Genomic DNA, 20,016 nt, shown 5'->3' on the forward strand with positions numbered 1-20,016 from the left:
TTCTGAAGTTTTTCCAGTGGGTTTTATGTGGCCCTTGTAGGAGTCAACAAAGTTATAAATTGTAAAACCTCTAAAGAACTTTTATTATGAACCAGATGATATGGACCTCTTGCTTGAGTCTTGGGGTAGCATAATTATGAATGTAATTTATGATTTTTATATGAATTTGTATGCCTAACAGTTGTTTGTTAATTTTTAAGGGTCCTATCATCTGTTAATGACAGTTATTGAAAATAAAAATATACAACTGTCTTGAGAATCGTCTAGAAATGTGTACCTATCTTTTACGACGACATGACATATGTAAACACTTACAATGAATCGAGTGTTTGGCCAGGGAATTGATTTGCTCTTGTATTTGATTGGATATTGATCACTGTATAGTGCTTTTCTGAAATAGGTCCATTCTGAGGATTCAAACTATGTACTGTAAAAGGTCCCTCACATGCGCGGATCCAGAGTGGGGGACCGGGGGGTCCGGACCCCCTCTGGAAAATCCTTAAAAAAGGAAAGAAGACAAGATGGAAAGAAACTATATTTAAAAAAAAACATAACATTATAGGACCGCATTTAAAGTATATGCGGCTGCTGCTACATACGACGCCAACATAATTCATATTTATATTAATTATCTAAAAGAAACTAAGAATTTACCTTCAAGAAAACTTGATTTTATCATTTTCCCAAATTTAACAGGTTAGCCCATAAAACTGTGAAAATAAGGGGTATATTGTATATAAAATTGCAGTGAAAATGTATTCTTAAATGCTCCTAGAATGCCCCAGAATGCAGAAATTGAAACGCTAAACTTCAAAATTTTCCGTGGGGGGGGGGGGGGGGGGGGGAAAGAGGGACGGACCCCCTCTGAGAAAATCGGCTGGATCCGCGCATGCCTCACCCCGCAAATCAAGAAAATATCGTCATTACTCATCTCTTCCTGGACATATTAATGGAAATAGCCATATTTACAGAAATTATGTTGTATGTTTCTATATCTAAAATAACATAATTTTAAGACAAATAGAACAAACTACATTACGGTGTTTTCAGTGTGCTTAATTAAGCAAATATTGATATTTATGTCCTGGCATGTAGATTACATGTTTTTCGCAATGGTTCTTGTTAGGAGTATAGAGCGGTTATGGTTTACAGCTAAGTAAAGATGGTAATACATCCATACAATTGAAAGGTGTGTTTTTTTTTTGTTTTTTTTTTTTGGTTGGATTTAACGTCGCATCGACACATGATAGGTCATATGGTGACTTTGCCCCTCCGTGCATTATTTCGTCACGAGCGGGCACCTGGGTAGAACCACCGACCTTCCGTAACGCGTAAGCCAGCTGGATGGCTTCCTCACATGAAGAATTCAACGCCCCGAGTGAGGCTCGAACCCACATCGATGAGGGGCAAGTGATTACAATTGAAGGTGATCGACCTTTACCTTATTACTATCAGTAGACATTAAACAATTAAACTGTCTGAAATCATACGAATACTGACTTATAAAGTTGAAACAAGCAGGATAACATTTTTTTACAATATCGCGAATATGTTATCTCGCAAAAAGACACTTTATTTCAAATTTGCCTGCCCGCTTAATTCAGTAGGGACAGCGTTGGTCTTCAGATCGCGGGGTCGCGAGTTCGATCCCCGAGCGGGGCGTATGTTCTCCGTGACGATTTGATAAAAGGCATTAATTGTGTCTGAAATCTCTGATAATTCATGTGGGGATGTTGGCAGTTACTTGCGGAAAACAGGTTAGTACTGGTATAGAATCCAGGAACACTGGTTAGGTTAATTGCCCGCCGTTACATGACTGAAATACTGTTGAAAAACGGCGTTAAACCCAAAACAAACAAACAAATATTTCAAATTTGCTAAATTCTCACCCAGCCAAGATATGTGCGTTTACAGGACAATACCGCTTTATTATTATTTCTATGCACCCCCCCCCCCCCCCCCCCCCCCCCCCCCCCCATTTCGAAAAAAAATGGCGGTGTATATTGGTTTGCAAATAATTGCTAGCTCAACCCCCGGACCACCTATCGAATGTTTGCCCCCCATAAGTTAAACCCGCTCCTACGCCCATGGAGCCTATGGATTTGTACTTTCAGAAGTGGCAAACGTGTGCCAAGTTTCTTCGGTTTCGATTTTTGCCAAGTATTTGCACATTCCTGTGTTGTATTTTTTAAATGATGTGTGGTAGATTTAGTGGATCCTCAGCTTGAACGCTTTCTTAATGTGTGCATGATTTAGTCATCGTCAACATTTTGCCGAAATAATTAAGTTTTTTATAACATGATCAACAATTAGGCTAAGTTTGCCGTCTTATCGGTAAAATTATCCCCTTGAAAACGCCTGACTGGGCGTTGTCGATTTTTTTATCTGGCTGAAATTTTCCAATAGAAACAAATAAGGATACAATTGTTGAACAAATATTGTTTTCATTACAATGAACGCACACTACTTTATTATCTTATTGAAGTGTTCATCATTCTTTTCTCTTTACAAAGATATAATAATTGTTTATAAAATGAAGAATTAAGGCTTCCATTGGCGATTAAAACACCACACTCAGTCTCCTTTTACGGCATACAGTTACTGAATAAAATAAGTAAAAACCTGTGATACATATCTTATTCTTTCCTCTAGTCACTTTATTCATCTTTTGAGAATATTTATGATAATATGCATAATGCATGCTTTATCCACTAATTTAGATGACCTACACAAAATCAAATTACGTGAAAGGTTACCATTTTATCAGATGTTGGGAAATATTTCCCATTTTACGGTATTAAAGAACTTTTAGCTTAAATTTCCGGTAAAGACAAATCCTTGACTTTTTTCTAAGGACAGAATGCTAAAATGTAAATACTGTGAGTGGTCTCTTAACACAACTAGCCCCCTAATACAGCATACTTTGTTCTTTATGATCACAAGTAGAAACTGAAAAAATAGTCTCTTAATGCAAGTAGACTCTTAATAGACATGGTCTCTCGAGCAAGTTTGACTGTATCTTCTTAATTACATACTTAATCAATTCCAGTGACCATTTAGAGTAAGTAAGTAAGTAAGTAAATTCTTTATTTAAAGAGGGTAACCCATTTAGCAAAGCTAATCTTCCATGGGACACTCTTACGACTAGAATGAACGACTAGAATGTACAGTATTGTGATCATAGTAACAAATATTGAACAGAAATCAAAGAAGAAATTATTTATGCATAAAATAAAAGTAAAAATACATGAAATGTAGTTAGCATTAAAATCCATTCATTCGTCGATCCATTTTATACAGTTAAATTTAAAACATGACAATGAAGATGAGGTTTTGATTTCTATTCAGTCTCCTTTTACGGCATACAGTTACTGAATTAAATAAGTAAACACCTGTGATACATATCTTATTCTTTCCTCTAGTCACTTTATTCATCTTTTGAGAATATTTATGATAATATGCATAATGCATGCTTTATCCACTAATTTAGATGACCTACACAAAATCAAATTACGTGAAAGGTTACCATTTTATCAGATGTTGGGAAATATTTCCCATTTTACGGTATTAAAGAACTTTTAGCTTAAATTTCCGGTAAAGATAAATCCTTGACTTTTTTCTAAGGACAGAATGCTTAAAATGTAAATACTGTGAGTGGTCTCTTAACACAACTAGCCCCTTAATACAGCATACTTTGTTCTTTATGATCACAAGTAGAAACTGAAAAAATAGTCTCTTAATGCAAGTAGACTCTTAATAGACATGGTCTCTCGAGCAAGTTTGACTGTATCTTCTTAATTACATACTTAATCAATTCCAGTGACCATTTAGAGTAAGTAAGTAAGTAAGTAAATTCTTTATTTAAAGAGGGTAACCCATTTAGCAAAGCTAATCTTCCATGGGACACTCTTACGACTAGAATGAACGACTAGAATGTACAGTATTGTGATCATAGTAACAAATATTGAACAGAAATCAAAGAAGAAATTATATATGCATAAAATAAAAGTAAAAATACATGAAATGTAGTTAGCATTAAAATCCATTCATTCGTCGATCCATTTTATACAGTTAAATTTAAAACATGACAATGAAGATGAGGTTTTGATTTCTATTGGCAAACAATTCCATACAAATGACAGTATAAAAGACTACCTTTAAATATTTCACAGTTTGTATTTGGTATATAAAAATTTAAGTTTGTATTAGAACGCAATGTTAAGGATGTGTTATTTGTTTGTGGCTTTTGCAGAAACATTTCATTTGTATAAGAAGGATGTAAGCCAGTTGACACTTTATACATAAAGCATGCCTTCTGGAAAAAAGACGCTTATCAAATCTTTGAATATTAAGTAATTTCAAAGCTTGATCAAGATCTTGAAATTCGTTAGATATGTCACAATGCTCTATAAGGTAGGGACAAGATAAATAGCCAGTTGAGTAAGAAGTAAAAACTGAAGCAAATTATAAACTTGAGGTTATTTTTCACGTAAAACGTATGTCTCACTCCACTTACCATTTAGACATTGAAAATCGCCACAAATTAAGTGCTATAATTCCAGGGAAAAATAATTGAACCATAACTTTCAAAGTATATGTACAACTAGGCTTGGCAATGGTAAAACCTGTGAAGTGTGGTGTAATTCCAACAAGTGGTATTGGAGAAGTAGTACAAATCAAATTATTTGACAAATCAAGGGTCATGACTCCGCTGAAATAATTTAATCAGAACACGACGGAATTATGCACAAATGCGCTTCACGCTAACAACGTGTGAGGTGTAGTGAAATTTAGCCAAATTGTAAGCAAGCAGTGTGAAAACTCTGCTAGAAACCACTGAAGCGGAATACTCAAATACACATGACATATTTTAAGCTCCGTCTCCGGATACAGAGAAGTTTGAAAGCAATTATAAATGGTCTCTGGCACCTTTGTTTAGATAAACTAAACAGTAGGGATTTATATTACATTAACTTGTACATTCTCCTTTGACTTTTCAAAAAATTATTTTACCTTGAATAATTTCCATAAATCCACGTATTACTAATTTGAATTATTTTACTCCGAAATTTAGAAACATATTACTGACACTTTCTGTGACTAAAATTACTTAACTGAAATTTACCCAAATTTCTGACAACTGCAGCAGAAACTCTGTTAAAAACATGATTGACAACTTTTTCTTTTGATGTGTGCCCACACTAGCGGATCAAAAGGAACATGTTACCCTGTGTGTGACGTCACTGCTGCTGATGTCGTGATGACATGTATTTTACTCAGTGCAATTGCTTTTATAGGTTTAAGTGTTTTGACTGCACATTGCACACTGGGAGCTTGATTCAATTTTTGCTGGGCCAATTTCAGAATATCAAAATGATTAATCTTTTTATATGCCCGTTTGAAAAACGGGACGTATTATGGGAACGCCCCTGGCGGGCGGTCGACGTCCACAGACTTTGTCCGGAGCATATCTTCTTCATGCATGGAGGGATTTTGATGAAACATGGCACAATTGTTCACCATCAGGGGACGGAGTGTCAGGCTTAAGAACCAGGTTAAGGTCACACTTAGAGGTTAAATGTCAAATTCAAGAATGACTTTGTCCGGAGCATATCTTCTTCTGGAAATAAGTTGTATGTATACTATGTACTCTTAATATGTCACCTTCTTAAAATAAAGTTATTATTATTATTATTATTATTATTATTATGCATGGAGGGATTCTGATGTAACTTGGCACAATGTTCACCATCATGAGATGGAGTGTTATGCGCAAGAACCAGGTCCCTAGATCTAAGGTCAAAGTCACACTTAAAGTTCAAGGGATACAAGAATGAAAACTTTGAATTTGATGTAACTTAACGCAATTGTACACCATCATGTGACAGAGTGTCATGCTCAGGTCCCCTTTTAGCTCAAGGTGAGCTTTTGTGATCGCCCTGTGTCCGTCGTCCGTCGTCGTCCGTCATCGGCGGCGTCGGCGTCGTCGTCGTCAACAATTTGACTGTTAACACTCTAGAGGTCACAATCTTAATCCTAATGAAACTTGGTCAGAATGTTACCCTCAATAAAATCTTGAACGAGTTCGATATTGGGTCAACTGGGTTCAAAAACTAGGTCATCAGGTCAGATCAAAGGAAAAGCTTGTTAACACTCTAGAGGTCACAATTTTGGCCCAATCTTAATGAAACTTGGTCAGAATGTTACCTTCAACAAAATCTTAGACGATTTCGATATTGGGTCATCTGGGGTCAAAAACTAGGTCACCAGGTCAAATCAAAGGAAAGGTTTGTTAACACTCTAGAGGTCACAATTTGGGCCCAATCTTAATAAAACTTGGTCAGAATGTTACCGTCAATAAAGTTTTGGACGAGTTTGATATTGGGTCATCCGGGGTCAAAAACTATGTCACCAGCTCAAATCAAAGGAAAAACTTGTTAACACTTTAGAGGCCACATTTATGACTGTATCTTCATGAAACTTGGTCAGAATGTTAAGCTTGATTATTTATAGGTCAAGGTCAAATCTGGGTGAGATGGGCCAAAACTATGTCACTAGGTCATTTCAAAGGAAAAGATTGTTAACACTCTAGAGGCCACATTTATGACTGTATCTTCATGAAACTTAGTCAGAATGTTAATCTTGATGATCTTTAGGTCAAGTTTGAATCTTGTTCGCGTGGAATCAAAAACCAGGTCACAGGATCAAATCAAAGGAAAAGCTAGTTTACACTGTAGAGGCCACATTTATGACCGTATCTCAATGAAACTTGGTCAGAACGTTAAGCTTGATTATCTACAGGTCGAGTTTAAATCTGGGTCAGGTAGGGTCAAAAACTAGGTCACTAGGTCAAATCAAAGGAAAAGCTAGTTAACACTAGAGGCCACATTTATGACTGCATCTTCATGAAACTTAGTCAGAATGTTAATCTTGGTGATCATTAGGTCAAGTTCTAATCTTGGTCATGTGGGGTCAAAAACTAGGTCACAGGGTCAAATCAAAGGAATAGCTATTTAACACTTTAGAGGCCACATTTATGACCATGTCTTAATGAAACTTGGTCAGAATGTTAATATTGATAATCTTTAGGTCAATAGGTCAGGTGAGCGATACAGGGCCTTCATGGCCCTCTTGTTTAAAACTCCTTCCCTTTGTTTTTACTATAAATAGCTTATACTGTAACTTTTTCATTACTAGTCGTAGGGAAAAATCGAGACCACTTTTCTGTTGTACAACAACCATGTTACATCCAATTTTGAGGTGTATTTTGACGTATCTCTACCTGGTAAGGATTTTGTGCGGACTTACAATATTTTTTTTCGGATTTTTTTAAAGATCCCTTATTTGTTACAATAAATAACTTATATTGTAACTTTTTTTATAATTGACCGTAGGGAAAATCCAGGACCACTTTTCTGTGTTACAACACAGATGTTACTTTCAAATTTAAGGTGTATTTTAAGGTATCTGTACCTGGTAAGGAGTTTTTTTCGTGGACTTAGAAAAACAAAAGAATTACAGTAATGACTAAACAACCACAAGTTAAAATTCCATTTGCAAATACAGGTGCTAGTGTAAAGAAATTTGCTGTGAAGGGCGTATATTGTGACACTCTGGCACTCTTGTTTGAAATTGTATTCGTAGATCTTATTAAAGGGTGTTTGGTTTTGGCAGTGATTAGGAAATTAACTGGAAAAAATACCTTGAATTACAATTTACAGTAATCACATTATAGAAATTCACAAGAATATGAAATTAGATTCACAAGGATAAGAAAACAGATTCACTTACATTTTCAGTGGGTTTGCTTTTTAATTCAATAGAAGTAAACAAAATTTAATAGACTTAAACAAAGGAGTTGACTTCTCCCTAAAATCTTAGCCTAGCTTAAGCCCTGTTTAGAGTAACTATTAACTAGTCAAACCCATTATATTTGATGGAACTTTGTAATTTCTTTATACCTGTGTTTTGTTTATCAGAACTGGAATACATTTATGGAGTAAAATAAGCGGTGTTATTCATCAAAAAACGTGGGCAATTGTCAATATTGTAGCCACCAAACCTGGGACTCAATCATATTTGGCCGGGACTCAACATTTTTGGGAGTACTAAGTCCCAGGGACATATGAAATTTTCAGAAAACGCAAACACTGCTTACTTTAATCAGATATTTGTAAAATGTGTTCACAAGTTTATCAAAAGAGGATACAATGCCAAAATCGTGAAGGACAGCGCATGTTTGGTGATTGACCCCTCTACAGTTATTCGCTACGCTTTCCTATTTAATGGTGCAATGCCTAATAAAGTGTAAGACTCCTTGATGCTTTTTTCATAAATTCTACATAAAACGGACGGAGGGAGTGGAATTTTGTCTTGCAGCTTTCTCAGTCGTGTCCTTAAAAGTTAGGCTCTTGATGCTCTGACTTCAGACAAGTTGTTGAGTACATTGGTGTAATTTTACCTTAGATTTATCAATATTTTATGTTTTACCTAATATGATCTGGTATTTTTTCACTAATGTTAGAGCCTTTCTCAGCGGGTAATGATTTTATCTACATTGTGTTGTCTTACTTGGGTAAGTGCGAGATCGGCATGCCCTAAACGCGTTTAAAGCCCCGGTTTCCTTTATATAGTTTACTGACCGTTCCAAGGCGGTGCTCCTATTTTCAACTTGCTGTCTGTCTTGTATTTTGTGTTGCATATGTTGTCTTGTTTGTTGGTAACGTTTCTTTCCTCTTTCTCCTCACTCCCGCTATCGCCCTATCCTTTCCACTTGCATTTGTTCTCCCTTGCTTTGGCATTCCCTCCCCTTTTACTATGAGTAAGTTACTCACGTAAATGTTGGCTGCCGGAATCCTAAGGCGTTGCCCGATTGTTTTTTTTTTCATGCTTACGTGTGTGCGTTTGTGTGCTTATGCGTCTTTGTGTCTTGGGCGTTACACTACAGTGTTGTTATATCTTACTTGTCTTCCTCGCCCTTTTTCTATATTTTGCACAAAATTAAAATGTACTTGTTGAATTTTTTGAAGCAACCCGTCTATAATATTTTTCCGTTACAGCTTCTTTTTGTTGTGGGCCTATTTTGCAAATGCTTGGTTCTGAGGCTGTGTTTGTGGTACTCTGTGCTCTGAGAAATCCTTATCCATTATCTTTTGATGGAAATCCGCCCTATCATATGAGAGAAGTGGCAAAAACACCAAAACATTTGACGAAACAATGGTCACTTCTCTGCTGAAAAACACTTAACCAGAAATATGCCCATGATAGCACAACTAGGTTAAGCAATAGCCACTTTTGAGTTTGGTGTATTTCCTCCTAGCGACATCAGAGCACTTGCCCGGACAAATTGAAATACAGCAAATCAAGATGGATAACTCAGCAGAAAATCTCTGAACCGGAACATGCTAATAATATGCACAATGAGGCTTTGCACAGATCACTCCTGTACAGTTTTGTGGAATTTTGCTCATTGTATAAGAGAAGTGGCCAAAACAACATAAAATTTGATAAAAGGGTCCTAATTCTGCTGAATATCACTGAACTGGAAAATACGGACAGTAAGCCCAATGAGGCTTTGCACTTGGTTGAAATCTTCTAAATATTTAAAGAGAAGTGGCCAAATGTATCAAGGGCCATAACTCCGCTGAAAATCATTAGACCAGAAAATGCCGACGATATGCACAGCTGGGCTTGGCAATAATCACTCTTGTAAAGTTTGGTGTAAATCCGTCTAGTGGTGTCAGAGAAAGTGCGTTGACAAACTTTCGGACAGACAGACAAACAGACAGACAGATGGACATCACTAAATCAATATGTTTCCTCCGACACAGCATCATGATAAACTTTTCTATTATTATCGTTTGCTTATTGATTTTCACTTCAGTAAATAGAACATTACGTAACTGATACAAATTAAAAAATCCACATATTTTTTTTATTTATGGGAATATTTCTCGGATATACAAAAAAAAAACTGTAAGAAAAAAACCCAAACACTTTTTATTGGATTTTATTTTCAATGGACATCTTCTCCTTTTTTACTGTGTTGGTACATTACATCATATACGACATAATTGTCACCGGTATTTATTTGTTGTTTTTTTTCACTGAATACCGTCTGCAACTATGCCACTTTATTAACCCCATAGTAAAATTGGCAACTTCGCTATAGGTTACGCAGTAATACCGTACAATGCTAGGTCACGGGAGAAAAATTCTTAATTGATACATATTGGTTTACAATAGCTTCACATGATTAGCTCTTCCCGTTTACTCTCTTAACTCATATTTCTATCATGTTCGACTAGAAATATAATGGATGTATCATCAGTAGCGGGGTCAAAGAATAGTTTTTGTGATTTTCATCATGAGATGCCCAATAATCAATTGAAACAAAACTTGCGTCTAAATAAATGTCAATTGTGTATGCTTTTATTAGCAAAATTGAAGTGATTTTGCGTGTTCCAGACTGTAATCTACCGCTCCGTACTTTCCATTGTATCATTTGTATCGAAATAGTTCTTTTCCAATTATTAAATTATCTTTGGCGGTCTGAACAACAGAGCTTTGGTTCGTTTGTTTTGTCAATAAATGAAGCTGTGTTATTAAGATGGATATGACATACCAATAGATAGTCCATCTGCGGGTTCATAAAATCATCATCAAAACAAATGAGTAAAGAAACCGATGGAATCAGTTTTCATAGAACGATTGTTATTGCGGAAAATTCAGATGAAGAGTTTTATGTTTTCCAAAGACAGTTATTGGTTTGAAGAGGGGACTTTGATCCATTTTGTTTGCAGTTATTACATACCGAACTACACTTTAGTCTGAAATGGGTTTACTGCTAGGAAATGTTAATTTAATGGAGTCTTGTCAATGATAATACTAGATGATAATATGAGCCGCGCCATGAGAAAACCAACATAGTGGGTTTGCGACCAGCATGGATCCAGACCAGCCTGCGCATCCGCGCAGTCTGGTCAGGATCCATGCTGTTCGCTTTCAAAGCCTATTGCAATTAGAGAAACTGCTAGCGAACAGCATGGATCCTGACCAGACTGCGCGGATGCGCAGGCTGGTCTGGATCCATGCTGGTCGCAAAGCCACTATGCTGGTTTTCTCATGGCGCGGCTCATATTGATATTATTTTCTCAAAATTGCCATGACTATTCTTTGACTTATATATGCCTATTCATGAAGAATGTTAATACAATCGTATCAGTTTTGTCAGTGAAACTGCTGCAGTCAAAGTTTCCTTCATGTTGTACACGGATCTTGTTAGTGGCAAGAAAGTGATTTTGTAATGTTCTACTTGCTATGAAATGCTGAAAACACGGATCTCTAGTAAGCTGGTCATGGTCACTTTTAGGGTTGAACTAATTCCAACATTAACTTTTTGAATTTTGAATAGTGTAGAATAAGACTTACGTAGTATGTAAGTAAATGAAACACAGAAAATGTCCTAAAAAATTTCATGTCATATTTTTGCGATATTGCGTCTGGAATTCTGAATTACTCTAACGTCTAATGCATATTGTGGCAGTTCCTGTGGACCATATACTATATCTTTCTATTCTAGTGAACTATAGCATAAATGTTTGCTTTGAATGTAGGGATAACGCATGTTTTTTCGTGTTATAACGTCTGCAGAATCCCGAGGGATTGGTTGGTGCCCGAGCCCGTAGGGCGAGGGTACCAACGTATCCCGAGGGATTCTGAAGATGTTATTACACGAAAATAACATGCGCTAACGCTATTCTAGCATAAAACGCGAAAAAACGAATAAATGAATACATTATCCCTCAACGTCATTTTTCAATGAAATGCGCGGGAATATCCGACTTGTTTTTTTCACGTTGACGTCATTTCCATTTGAATTATCCGTTTTGGGGCCGTAATGCGTTAACGCTCTCCCACGGAACGCGCATATATAAAAAGGTGTTATAACAGCACGTGAGCGCGAGAATCTCTCTGTTAACACACGTTTTCTCTCCTGTTAAAACACCCCCAAAAAGTGACAAGAATGTAGGGATAACGCATGTTTTTTCGTGTTATAACGTCTGCAGAATCCCGAGGGATTGGTTGGTGCCCGAGCCCGTAGGGCGAGGGTACCAACGTATCCCGAGGGATTCTGCAGATGTTATAACACGAAATGAACATGCGCTAACGCTATTCTAGCATAAAACGCGGAAAAATACTAATAAATGAATACATCCTACCTCAACGTCATTAAATTTCCATGAAATGCGCGGGAATGTCTGAGTTGTTTTTTACGTTGACGTCATTTTGTTTTGAATTATCCGTTTTGGGGCCGAATGACGTTTACGCTTTGCCACGGAACTCGCATATATAAAAAGGTGTTATAACAGCACGTGAGCGCGAGAATCTTTTTGTTAACACACGTTTTCTCTCCTGTTAAAACACCCCCGAAAAGTGACAAGAACAGCAGTTTTATGCTAGAATATCAGAAAAAATATTTTAGGATTGCTAGTTTACTGGTAGGCTATATACGTTCTTCGCCAAAAAGCGTCGAGTGTCTAAATTCAGAATATAGATTTTCGAACTAAGTTTATACATACATATTTCTGAAAAATTCATCGGCATTGGTGTTAAAAGGGACTGAAAAGCAAACATGTATATCTCAAAGTCAGGAACAAGACCAAAAAACATAGGGAAAATATCCACAATGTTACTGCAGATGGGTTGGGTACTTGAAATCAATGTTTGCTTGAAATTCACAAATAGTTATGGCAATAATTTATAAAATGTTTCTTGAACTGCTTTATTATGTAATGCATGTATGTGAATAAAGAAATGATACTAATATTTCGTTTAATTTATTTTAAGGTCCACTATTCGGAGCATAAGGGTGCTATACTACTCGCCCCGGCGTCAGCGTGAGCTTTCTTGATTAAAGATTTTCGAAAACCTTGGTTTTTAGCTCGACTATTCAAAGAATAGTAGAGCTATTGGATTCGCCCGTGCGTCGGCGTCCGCGTCCTGATTTGGTTAAGTTTTTGTATGTAAGCTGGTATCTCAGTAACCACTTGTGGGAATGGATTGAAACTACACACTTATTCACTGTCATCATCTGACGTGCACTAAGCAGGTCCCATAACTCTACTTTGCATTTTTTCAAAATTATGCCCCCTTTTTGGACTTCGAAGTTTTTGGTTAAGTTTTTTGTATGTAAGCTGGTATCTCAGTATCCACTGATGAGAATAGATTGAAACTTCACACACTTGTTCACTGTCATGCGCTGACATGCACTGTGTAGGTCCCATAACTCTATTTTGCATTTTTGTTTCAAAATGATGCCCCTTTTTCGACTTAGCAGTTTTTGGTTAAGTTTTTGTATGTAAACTGGTATTTCAGTATTCACTAATGGGAATGGATTGAAATTTCACACACTTGTCCACTGTGATGAGCTGATATAAAACATTATGCAGGTTCCATAACCCTGTTTCCCATTTGTACAAAGGTATAACCCTTTTTCGACTTTTGTATTCATTCAATTGACAAGGCTGTTGAATAGTCGAGCGTTGCTGTCCTCCGACAGCTCTTGTTCAGCTCAAATTATTATTGCATATATCTTAAATACTGTAGTTTCACATTGACATTGTTCAGCATGCAAACAAAGTATGTGATGGGGTTGGGCTCATTATACCAAGGTCAAGGTCACCAAGTTGTTATACAAAAGATATTGGCCAGTTTACTCACCGTATGTTTTTTTTCGGCTCCGATTTCCACCATCCTAATGTTATGTTTTGCACAAAAGATCTGCTATTAGTGCACTGTGGTGTTACTGGATATATGGCGGATCCTCAGCTTGAACGCTTTCTAACTGTGTACATAGTTTCGTAATCATCCAGATGTTGCAATCAACTACGACACCATACATAATATAAGTTTAAATTCACGAGAATGTGTAAGAGAAACATTTTAATAAGAAAAGGTAAAGCAAAAATATTCAAACAATATAACTTTTTAAGATTATCGCCTTCTGATTCACATTTCTGTCATTACACAAGAATGATTTGAAAATTTGGCGGTGATGATTAAGACCATATATAAAAAAAGAACACAGCGCATGCTTTCTTCATTAATTAAGGTGACCCACACAAAATTGTAATTACAGAAAATGTTACCATTTCTGCGTCAGATGTCGGGGGAAATATTTTCCTTTTGACTGTTTATACAACTTTTACATTATTGTCCACCCATTTCAATACAATTCCTAGATTTTTCTTCAGGACATACTGCATAAAATTTTATTATGTTCTTTAATTCTCTATTAAATTCAGCGATCATAAGGTATGTCACAATGAGGTGACCGGTTTGAAATAAGAACCAAGAACAGAAGCAAACTTTGAACTACATTTCTTGATAAACTGGTTTATTTCTTTTACAAAATCTCACTTTAGTACATTTAATGCAAATAATTATTCAAATTTAAAATGCCACTTGATTTTTTTTTTATTTCTGAGAAAGTTTGTCGGATATACCAAAAATATAAGAAAAAATTCACTTTTTTTGTCCGATGTTTTTTCAGTGGACAACTTTTCCTTCTTTTTTTTACGGTACATTACATCATATACAACGTAATAGAAAAGGTCTACGATATCCGTGTTTGTTTCGATTAAAAAAAGTGTCTGATAAACCCCAAAGTAGAATCAGTAAATAAGAAGTTGACGACTACGCTAAAGGTTATGCAGTAGCAATTGTCTGAAATAACCTTACAATGCTAAGTGTCCTGCCCAAGGTCACGGGATTGATGCATATAACAGGCTAATAAAATGTTAAAACTATCATAACTCATATTTCCATCATGTTTGAATAGAAATATATGGATGTATCATCAATAGTGGAGTCAGAGAATAGTTTTTGCGATTTTCATGATGAAGTACCCAATAATCAATAGAAGCAAAACTTTTTCTCAAAGAGTTTCCTAGTAGGCTAAAGGAACGCGCGTCCAAATCAGTGTCAAATGTTTATGCTTTTATTAGCAAAACTGAACTGATTTGGCGTGATTTAGACAGTAATCAGCCGCACCATATCTTGTATTGTATCATTTGTATTGAGGATCAAAACTCTGATTATCCAATTATTAAATTATCTTTGACGGTCTGGGTTCATTTATTTTGTCAATAAATGAAGCTATGTAAACATGGTGAATGTGTAATACCATAAGATAGTCCAGGATAAACTACGAGTCTACAGTCTATAACATTCATGATGCGATTGTTGTTATGGAGAATTTAGATAAAGATTTCTCTGTTTTCCAAAGAAAGTTATTGGTCTGAAAAGAGAAATAAGACCTAATTTGTTTGCAGTCAGGACATTACGAATTTACTTTAGTTTGAAATGGGGAAATAAAGTATCTGCTTGGAAATGTTATTTTAATAGTCTCGGAAATAACAACAGAAAACGATAATATTGATGTTATTTTCTCAAATTGCCATGACATTTCTTTGACATATACGAGGGGCGTTCAATACGTAATGTTACTCCGTATCGTATGAAAATTCGAAAGTAATATCAAACTAATCTTCTAATGTACTGAAATACTGTTGAAAAACGGCGTTTAACCCAAAACAAACAGAAAATACATATACTATGTAATATCAGTATATGTGAGTGTATAAGGTGTAAACTTAAAGACAGTTAAATCTTAGCTGTTTTAATGAATTTTTTTTTCAAACAAACTATACTCTAGGAGTATGTGATGGTGCGTGTGTCGATCTGTCTGTCCGTTCTTTAACTAGTCATATTTCGTGTACAGAACATAACTTAAGAACCACTCAAGTATTGACTGTAGGCAGATGGCGATGAAACGATGTGCAGAACGCATGAATTGGCTGGTCGGTAGATCACAGATAAAGTTGACAAATAAAGCTCAAAGGCCATATTTGTCTATCACATTTCATGTTCGTAGCATAAACAAATAAATATTGACTGTAGGTAGATGGCAATGAGACGATATACAGAGGGCATAACATGAACTTAATTGAGTAATCTAAAGATAAATAGAGCTCAACCCTATTTGTCTATCACATTTCATGTTCGTAGCATAAAAGAATAAGTATTGACTGTAGGTAGATGGCAATGAGACGATGTGCAGAGCGCATGAACTTTATTGGTAATCAAAGATAAATATGACACATTTGTCTATCACATTTCATGTTCGTAGCATAACAGAATAAGTATTGACTGTAGGTAGATGGCAATGAGACGATATACAGAGGGCATGACTTGATTGGTAATCAAAGATAAATATGACACATTTGTCTCTCACATTTCTTGTTCGTAGCATAACAGAATAAGTATTGACTGTAGGTAGATGGCAATGAGACGATATACAGAGGGCATGAACTTGATTGGTAATCAAAGATAAATATGACACATTTGTCTATCACATTTCATGTTCGTAGCATAACAGAATAAGTATTGACTGTAGGTAGATGGCAATGAGACGATATACAGAGGGCATGAACTTGATTGGTATCAAAGATAAATATGACACATTTGTCTATCACATTCACATTCTAGTAAAAATAACTAGTACTTATTACATCAATAACTTAAATCTATTATCCCTCCTATTGTCCCCTCCTTTATAATACAATTAATAAAATTAATAATAATTGCGGATTTGAATCCACTGAAGAGACTAATATTTTAAAAACGTTGAAAACTGATCCAGTCAGTTAAAGGACAGACACAATTCGTATAATTATATTAATGGTAGCAATTCAGATAAATTGAAATATGAAAGCTTGCACAGTAAATATCATTGACTGTTGACAATGTGTTTCATCTTTGTCAGCTGTCAAAGTTATGTGGCCAATTAATTGTCTTTCCACATTTTATCTTTTATATTTCCTGTTTTACACGTGCCGCCTTATGTAGAAGAAATTTCAGACAGACAAGGAGATAGAATCACATTGATTAGCATGCAATCAATTTGATTGTGTAAACATTTGCCTTGGACATTTCTTGTAACTTTGATTAATCTACACAACAGGAGTCTTTAAGTGTTGACTGGTGGCTGTATACATCGTCTAGTATTTTTTCTCATTGCTAGGCGTAAGTTCTCAGGATGATTAATAAGAGACATTGTTTGTCTCTAATTTTTTTATCCTCTGCCTCTGGTTCATGTGGGGAAGTTGGCACTTGCAGAGAATAGGCTAGTAAAAAATCCAGAAACACTGGTTAGGTTAACTGCCTGCCTTTTTTTTAAATGAAATACTGTTGAAAAACGACGCTTAACCCAAAGTAAACAAAACATACTGAATGTTCTTTTGCTAGGCACAGTTATCTTATTCTAAAGGATTTTTAGTCAATTTTATAATTGCTCCATTCACTGAAATCATAAATGTTAGGAGGGGCCAATATCGTTTGACTAATTGTTTTGGAAGGGTCTTTTTGGAAGGGTCTTTTTACTGGGGATGTGCAGCTTTTCTCGGTAATACAAATTAGCATACCGGTATTTTGTTTCATAATAAGTTTGATAACTACGTTTAAAAATCCACCAATTTTGAGTGAAGGTATGTCTTTCAAATAATCAACTGAAAACAAATATTATAACACATTTAAAAACACTAAAACACACTTTCTTAATTAATTTCTTATGTTTTAAGCAAGTTTTACAAAAAAACATCTACATTGCAGTGTCTTCTTATTTGTGCAATATAACGTATAAATAACAATATATAACTTTGAAAAAGTATTGAACAAGTCACCAGAATGGTGTATTTTAAGCTGATTGATAAAATATTTTATTTGTAAACAGTTGTATGTAAGTAAAATTATATTGAATTTGTTGTAACATACTTTGTAGTTGTTATTTGTGTATGAAGCTTGTTAAATGTGTATATTATACCCAGTGGTATATTGTTGTATCCACAAATGTATATTCGCTGATAGATAACTATGTATTATAAACTGATACTGACATAGTTTTAAAAAATCTGTCTTATTTAACCTCATCTGAACTTTGTTAATATAGGTGAATGATCCTGTGTCAGAAATCTATCATCCGTCATCCATCGCCCAACGTCAACGTTTTTACTAAAACCTGTTGTAAGGACTGTTGACATCAGAGCTAAGATAGAAAAATAGTCTTTATATGATTTCTTCACAGTATGAATTTTAACCAAACTTGATCTTTACCTTCCTTGTATAGTTCTGTCAGTTTTGTTAAAGTGGTTCTGCTTAGAGACTTTCAGAGCCCTTTAGGGATAAACTTAAAAGAAAAAAGCTTCCTTCTTTTCATGATCCACAACATATATCTTTAAAAAAAACTTGGCCTTAGCATCTTTTCAAGGATTTCTCTCAGATTCTTTCTTATGAATGTGCTTTGTTCTTTTTTTCGGACTGCAAGAGCTAAAAACGAAAAGAAATTATTTATTAAACCTCTTCAAACTGCTTCTTTCTATGAACCCCTGGATGTATTTTCACGACACTTTGTCAATACCATCCTGTTTTGATTCTCTCTCAATGATTCTGCGTAGCCCTTTTTAGAGGCGAAAAAAAGCTTAATATAGAAAATAATCATTAAACTACTTCTTTTCATGATCCAGATAATAGATCTTCATCAAACTTTGTCTGTAGCTTACTTGTGTGGACCTCTTGCTAATTTGTTCTGATGCTCGACATCTTTTAGAGGCTGCAACAGCTAAAATAGAAGAAACCTTTTGTTTTCAGCTTCGACCAAAGACAGTTTTTCTTTAATTCAATGAAACAAAAGCCAAGTCGAAAGCTATATTTGTATTTGTCGAAATTGATCGTTCAAAAAGCTGCAACTGATTTCCGAGTTTCAAATCAGTGTAATTCATATTTAACTCGACTTCTTGAGCGGAAATAATTATTCTATTTTAGTTGCTCCGTCCTTGACCTTGACACAAGCTGTCACCGAAAACAATACTATGCCTGAGGTATACTTATACATGTATTATTTCAGTGACAGTACATGCATGTTAAACTCAAGTATAATACTCGCCTTTCTCTCCCCTTTCGCTACCTATGTACAATGAATTTGTAAAAATCTTAAAACCCAATCATTTTACTGTTTACATATTTCTATCAAACATAGTTGGTGTGCTATGTACGTGTTATAAGCTCACCTGTCACAAAGTGACAAGGTGAGCTTTTGTGATCGCGCTGCGTCCGTCGTCCGTCGTCCTTCCGTGCGTCCGTCCGTAAACTTTTGCTTGTGACCACTCTAGAGGTCACATTTATAATGGGATCTTTATGAAAGTTGGTCAGAATGTTCACCTTGATGATATCTAGGTCAAGTTTGAAACTGGGTCACGTGCCGTCAAAAACTAGGTCAGTAGGTCTAAAAATAGAAAAACATTGTGACCTCTCTAGAGGCCATATTTTTCACAAGATCTTCATGAAAGTTGGTCAGAATGTTCATCTTGATGATATCTAGGTCAAGTTTGAAACTGGGTCACGTGCCTCAAAAACTAGGTCAGTAGGTTAAATAATAGAAAATCCTTGTGACCTCTCTATAGGTCATATTTTTCATGGGATCTGCATGAAAATTGGTCAGAATGTTCAACTTGATGATATCTAGGTCAAATTTGAAACTTGGTTACGTCCGGTCCAAAACTAGGTCAGTAGGTCAAATAATAGAAAAACATTGTGACCTCTGTAGAGGCCGTATTTTTCATTGGATCTGCATGAAAATTAATCAGAATGTTCATCTTGATGATATCTAGATCAATTTTGAAACCGAGTCAGCTGCGGTCAAAAACTAGGTCAGTAGGTCAAATAATAGAAAATCTTTGTGACCTATCTAGAGGTCATATTTTTCATGGGGTCTGCATGAAAATTGGTCAGAATGTTCATATTGATGTTATTTAGGTCAAGTTTGAAACTGGGTTACGTCCGATCCAAAACTAGGTCAGTAGGTCAAGTAATAGAAAAACCTTGTGACCTATGTAGAGGCCATATTTTTCATGGGATCTGCATGAAAATTGGTCAGAATGTTCATCTTGATGATATCTA

Source organism: Mercenaria mercenaria, chromosome 14 (assembly GCF_021730395.1).
Source record: "Mercenaria mercenaria strain notata chromosome 14, MADL_Memer_1, whole genome shotgun sequence".
Classification (NCBI taxonomy): Eukaryota; Metazoa; Mollusca; class Bivalvia; order Venerida; family Veneridae; genus Mercenaria; species Mercenaria mercenaria.